Source organism: Oratosquilla oratoria, chromosome 7 (genome assembly GCF_046742065.1).
Source record: "Oratosquilla oratoria isolate Oo_2021 chromosome 7, ASM4674206v1, whole genome shotgun sequence".
NCBI classification, from domain to species: Eukaryota; Metazoa; Arthropoda; class Malacostraca; order Stomatopoda; family Squillidae; genus Oratosquilla; species Oratosquilla oratoria.
Window position 1 is genome coordinate 61,417,447 of NC_134783.1, and position 7,500 is coordinate 61,424,946.

Genomic DNA, 7,500 nt, shown 5'->3' on the forward strand with positions numbered 1-7,500 from the left:
ATTAAAGAGGAATAATAAAGAGAATAAAGAGTCCATAGCAAAAGAAGCACAGGGTTAAAAAAAAATCCAAGAGAACAGTAAAGTTGCATTTATTGACATAATAAAACAGCAAATGAAAGAACAAACTGAAGACTCAGTCATTAAAGTGACGAGACAGAAGGAGAATATGATAAGAGACTTAGCAGATAAAAAGAAATGTATAATTATATTAGGAATGGAAGAGAAATATAATCTAAATAGAACCACAAGAATCAAAGAGGAAAAAGAAAAAGTAAGCAGTTTACTAGAATTAGTTCAGGAAGATGAACCTGAAATCATGAAACAAATTGAAGAGATGTATAGACTAGGAAAATATAGTACAGATAAGACCAGACCAATTAAGATTAAATTCAGGTCACAAACAACAGCAGAGAATATCTTAGCAAAAACAGGGAAACTAGCAAACAGTGAACAATATAAAAAGGTATGGATAAAAAGAGAAATGAATAAAGAGGAAAGAGAGGATTAAATGAACTGAATGATTATCTGAAGGAAAAAGAACCGGACATAATGGGAATTGTAGAGACAAAATTAAAAGGTCCACTAACACCCAACAGTGTAGGACATGATGCATATAATTATTGGATTAGAAACAGAGAGACAAAACAAGGGGGTCGAGTTATGTTCCTGACTAAGAAGGATATAAACGTGAGGTGTGTCACATATGGAAAGAATACAGTAGAGATGATTATGATCGAAATGGAAGACAGAGATAAGAAGAGCAGAAAGTTTGTGATGAATTATGTGCCTCCAAAAACAGCCTCGTGGGAAAAGAGTGAACATAAAAGTATGTTAGAAGACACAAGGATAACATTAAATAAGATAATGAAAGATGGAGGAAGAATAGTTATGATGGGCGACTTTAATTGCAAAGAAGTCTGCTGGGAAGAGATGACAGTAAAGGGTGGAGACGACTCATGGGGAAATGTTCTACTCGAGATGATTATTGACCATACAATGACACAATGGATTCAAGAGAACACAAGGTATAGAAATGAAGAAGAACCATCGAGACTAGACCTAATAATCACATCTGAGCCAAAAATAGTGGAAAAGATTGAATGTAAGACACCAATAAGTAAAAGTGACCACATATTGATTGAACTGGAACTAAATGAGGAAAAATACATGAAAATAAATGAACAATATAGAAAAGGAAGATTGATGTTTGAAATTTTTTTTTTTATAAAATAAGATAATTCTTTCAAAAAGAAAACTGGGAAAGAATATACAAAGAGGAAACAACAGTAGAAGTAGTAGAATTTCTGTGTTGTTCCAATCAGGTAAATGTCCACATTTGTCCAGGTGACGAACCAGGGAGTTAGATGTTCTATGTGCCATGAGATCGTGTTTGTGCTCACATAGGGCACATAGAACATCTAACTCCCTACCGAGACGGACAGGGTAGACATATTCCCACCTTACGAGTGACCTCTCCCTTCCGAGTGACCTCACTCGGCCTTATATACCCATGTTTGTGTTGATGTTTTGTATTACCCTGAAGATGATAAAATAAGAGAATTATTTCAAAAAGAAAACTGGGAAAGAATATACAAAGAGAAATGGAATATTTTGACAAAGATTTATAAAAAAGGAGTGGAAAAGTATGTCCCAAGACAAAAACAAGAAAAAGAATTTGTAAAGTGGTGGTACAACAAAAGTTGTAAGGAGTTAAAAGACAAAAGAGACAAAGCTTGGACCAAATGAAGAAACACAAAAGACCTGAAAATGGGAAATATATACTAGTTATAGAAATAAATATGTGCAAGTGCGCAGAGAGGAAAAGAGAAATTATGAAAAAGATGTCATAGAAGAATGTAATGATCAACCAAAACTATTTTACAGATTTGTAAACAACAAACTGAAAAACTAACAAGAATTAGAGAAATTACGACAAGGAGGAGTTGAATACACAGAGGAAATAGAAATGGCAGAAATTATGAACAAGCATTTTAAATCGGTGTTTACAAGGGAGAACATACTACCTGGAGAAATCGAATGCGAAGAGAAAGTCCCCCAATGAAATAATTAGAAACAACAAAGAATGGAATAATGAAACACTTGAGTAACCTTGATGTCAGAAAATCGCATGGACCAGATGAAATAGCAAACTGGATTTTGAAAGAATGCAGGAATGAACTGGCAGGTAACATACATAGCATAATAAACAGTTCCTTGAAAGAAGGAAAGGTTCCAAAAGATTGAAAAAAGCAAATATAGTACCTATATATAAAGGGGGAAATAAAGAAGACCCTGCCAACTATATACCAGTCTCTCTAACAAGTAGATGGGTAAGGTATTTAGAAAAAAAAAAAAAACGTGCTAAATCCAAGGCAATTTGGATTCAGACAAGGACGATCATGCGTCACCAATTTAATATGTTTCTATTCAAGGCTAATAGACATAATACAAGAAAGAGATGGATGGGCTGATTGTGCATTTCTAGACCTAAAAAAAGCTTTTGACAAAGTACCACATAAGAAATTAGAAAGTGAAGGAGGAATACAGGGCAAACTGCTTAAATGGATGGAAGACTTTTTGCAAGAAAGAAAAATGAGAGTAGTGATAAGAGACAAACACTCAAATTGGGATGGAGTAATAAGTGGTGTTCCACAAGGAACTCTTCTGGCCCCAATAATGTTTGCTATATATATTAATGATATGGATGAAGAAATTAAAAGTTATATGAGCTTCTTTGCAGATGATGCAAAACTGTTAAAAAAAGTGAACACTGAAGAAGATTGTGAGTCACTACAGAGTGATCTCAATAAAGTATGGGAATGGAGTAAGAAGTGGGAGATGGAGTTCAATACTAAGAAGTGTAGTATAATGGAATTTGGAAAAAGCAAAAAAAGAATAGTAGGATCATATAAATTGGGAGAAGAAGGAATAAAAAAGTAGAAAATGAGAAGGACCTGGGAGTCACTATTATGAATAATATGTCACCTGAGAAACATATAAACAAGATTTTTGGAGAAACTTATAATCTAATAAGAACAATCAAAGTAGCATTTACATACCTGGATGAAGAAATGGTGAAGAAAATACTAATCACTTTGATAAGACCAAGATTGGAATATGCAGCAACGATGTGGTCACCAAGTACAAAAAAATGTATAACAAAACTTGAAAGAATACAAAGAGTAATTACATAATTGGCACCAACACTCTCCAAGCTATCATATGATGAGAGACTAGCAAAACTTGAGCTACAGACATTAGAGCAAAGAAGAGAGAGAGGAGATTTGATAACTATTTACAGAATCATGAAAGGCATAGAAACTATTGATAGAGAGGATCTAATAAAATGGGATGATAGAAATACAAGAGGACACGGAAAGAAAATCAAGAAAGACAGCTATAGAAGAGATCTGAAAAAGAACAGCTTTCCTCACAGAGTAATAGACATTTGGAACAAGTTAGATGAAAAAGTGGTGTGTGCAAGAACAATACATGGATTTAAAAACAGTTTAGATAAAATGAGATATGAAGACAGGACACCACGAGCATAGCTCCCCTTCCCTTAAAATACAACTAGGTACAACTAGGTAATACACACACACACACACACACACACACACACACACACACACACACACACACACACACACACACACACACACACACACACACACACACACATACACAAACACACACACTCACGCATATACAAAACCACACACGCAAACACATACAAACACACACACACACACACACACACACACACACACACACACACACACACACACACACACACACACACACACACACACACACACACACACACACACACACACACACACACACACACTCGCGAAAATATACAATATAATCAAATTCTCACTTAAAGAAGGAAAAGTGCCATAGGACTAGCAAAAAGTAAAAACGACAAAAAATCATGGATAAAAAAACACAAAAAAACTGAGTGATGAGGAAAAAAAAAAAAAAAAAACTCAAAGAGGAAGCCAAGGAAAAGAACGCGAAAAGAATAGAAAAAGAAAGGAAAGATTTTTTTGAGAGTGATGGACCTGAGACTGAGGAAATGGTACATAAGGGAAAAGAAAATGCAAGAGCAAGAAGAAAAGGAAGAAAAAAAATAAAGATAGCATATACCAACATAGACGGATTGATATCAGGAATAGATGAATTGAATTACTATCTGGAACAAGAAAAAACAGATATAATGGGTACTGTGGAGACAAAATTGAAAGGATCATTACCACCAAATAGTATAGACCAAGGATTATATAATTGTTGGTTCAGAAATACAGAAACAAAGCGGGGTGGAGGAGTCATGTTGCTAACCAAGAAAGACCTAAATGCGACAAAAAATCACAGTAGGAGAGAACAATGTGGAGTTGATTATGATAAGAGTTGAGGATAGAGATATGAAAAATAGAAAGTATGCAGTGATTTATGTCCCGCCTAAAACTCACGCATGGAATGAAAGTGAACACTCCAAAATGCTGGAAGACACAAGAAAAACACTAAATGAAATACTAAAGAAGGAAATCTGGTAATTATAGGTGATTTTAACTCGGAAGAAATATGTTGGGGAGAAATGACTGTGAAAGGTGGAGAAGATCATTGAGGAAACATATTACTGGAAATGACCATTGATTACACATTGACGCAATGGGCCAAGGAAAATACCATATATAGAAATAACGATAAACCCTCAAGACTGGATTTGATATTCACATCAGAACCCGAAATTGTGGATAAAATTGAATACAAGACACCAAATGGAAAAAGTGATCACATTCTACTAGAACTAGAATTAAATGAAGAAAAAAATATAGGAATTAGCGAAAAACACAGAAAAGGAAGACTAATGTATAACAAAACAGATTTTGGGAAACTTAGAAAATTCTTTCAAGAAGCAAATTGGGAAAAATGTTAATAATGAAGAAAGAAAGGTGGAAGAGTAATGGACAGTTTGGAAGCAAATCTATAACAAAGGAGTGGATAAGTATGTACATACATATACCAAGGCTTTTTCCCCCTTACAAGGGGGGTAGCCAAAAAGAAAAAGGCATAAAATCATTCCCACCCATTCCATCCCTGAATACACTCCACACACCTCCACCCTCCCTCTTATCTTAGCACCTCCTGAATGACGGGTCATCCCTGCACCTTGTCCACTGCCCTGGGTCAGAAGCAGTGTCGCAAGACACAGCACATCCACAGCAAGGCCGCTTCATTAAATCGGCGACCCCACCTCTCCGTCCCCCCATTGCATAAAATGAGAGGACGGGGAGAAATCCCTTCGGGCTGCGTCAAATTTTGCTCACACATACTACCTCACCCCCCATCCACCCGCCCATTCCACCTCATGCAATCACAACATCATCCATATACAACCATTCTTCATTCACCCCTGTCTTCTGTCCTCTCCCGTCCTTCCTCAACAGACATTCCCCTCTTCCCCAAAGCTCCCTTCACCCCATCCATCCACCTCATCCTAGGACGTCCCCTCATGTTCACTCCCTCCATCCATCCACCTCATCCTAGGACGTCCCCTCATGTTCACTCCCTCCACATCTGCCTTCCTAGATAAAAAACAGGAAAGGATATATATGAAATCCTAGTATAATAAAAAGTGCAGTGAGGCAAAAGACAGAAGAGATAAAGCCTGGAAAAGGTGAAAAAAAATGAGAAATGGAAAATATACACCAAACTAAGAAATGAATATGTAAAAATACGTAGAGAAGAAAAAAGAAATTATGAAAATGACATAATAGACAAATGTAAAGATCAACCCAAATTATTTTATAGATATGTAAACGGCAAATTAAAAAATAAACAGGAAATAAATAAATTACGTCAAGGTAACAGAGAATACACAAAAGATATAGAAATGGCAGATATTATGATTAAACATTTCAAATATGTATTCACCAAAGAGAAAAAAAAAAATCTACAAAACTGTGATCAAAGAATTGAATTAAGATTTCCTCCATTGAAGAAATTAAATATTACTCAGAACGAAATAAGGAATCAAATATTAAAGCTTGACGTTAACAAGTCACATGGCCCGGACGGAGTTGCAAACTGGATACTAAAGGAATGTATAGACGAACTAACAAGAAAAATATACAAAATAATTGAATGTTCATTCAAAGAAGGAACACTGCCAGGAGACTGGAAAAATGGCAATATAATGCCAATATATAAGGGGGGAAATAAGGAAGACCCAACAAATTATAGTCCGGTGTCCCTAACGAGTACAATAGTTAAAATTTGTGAGAGAATCATCAAAGATAGATGGACAAAGTATCTGGAGGAGCATAATACGTATATTGAACCTGAGGCAATTTGGATTCAGACAGAGAAGATCATGTACCACTAATTTGATTTGTTTCTATTCAAGATTGATAGATATATTGCAAGAAAGGGATGGCTGAGCAGACTGTGCCTTTCTGGATTTACAAAAAGACATTTGATAAGGTACCACACAGAAAATTGCTATATAAACTGGAAACAATAGGAGGCATACATGGAAAACTATTGAATTGGATGGAGGATTTCCTACATGGAAGAAAAATGAGAGTAGTGCTCAGAGACAAATATTCAAAATGGGAAGAAATGAGTAGTGGCGTCCCACAGGGGTCAGTACTAGCTCCGATAATGTTTGCTATATATGTGAATGACATGGACGAAAGTATTGAATGTTACATGAACTTCTTTGCGGATGACGCAAAGTTATTAAAGAGAGTAAACTCCGAAATAGACTGTGAGTCATTAGAGAGTAATCTGAACACAGTCTTAGCGTGGAGCAAGTGGTGGGAAATAGAATTAAACATCAATAAAGGCAGTATAATTGAATTTGGGAAAAGCAAGAATAGAATATCAGGACAGTATAAAATTGACGGAAAAGAAGTAAAGAAAGTAAACTCTGAAAGGGACTTAGGAGTAATCATCACCAAAGACATGTCGCCAGATAAACATATCAATAAAATAGTCGGAGAAACATACACTTTATTGAGATCAATAAAGGTGGCCTTTAAATACCTGGACAAAGAAATGATTAAAAAATATTACAAACACTGATAAAGCCAAATCTGGAATATGCAGCGCTGATATGATCACCCAGTACAAAAAAGAATATAAGAAAATTAGAAAGAATACAAAGAGCAACGACAATGATGGCCCCAGCACGTTCAAACCTGACATATTAACTAAGACTGGCCGAACTGGAATTGCCGACCCTGGAACAAAGAAGAGAACGAGGGGACCTACTAACCATCTAAAGAATTATGAAAGGAAAAGAACGCCTTGATAGAGAGGACTTATTAAAGTGGGATAGAGGTAAAACAAGAGGACATGCAATGAAACTTAAAGAAAAAAACTACAGAAGAGACCTGAAAAAGAACAGCTTCCCACACAGAATGATAGATATATGGAACACATTGGATGGAAAAATAGTGTTTGTAAACACAATACAAGAATTTAAGAACA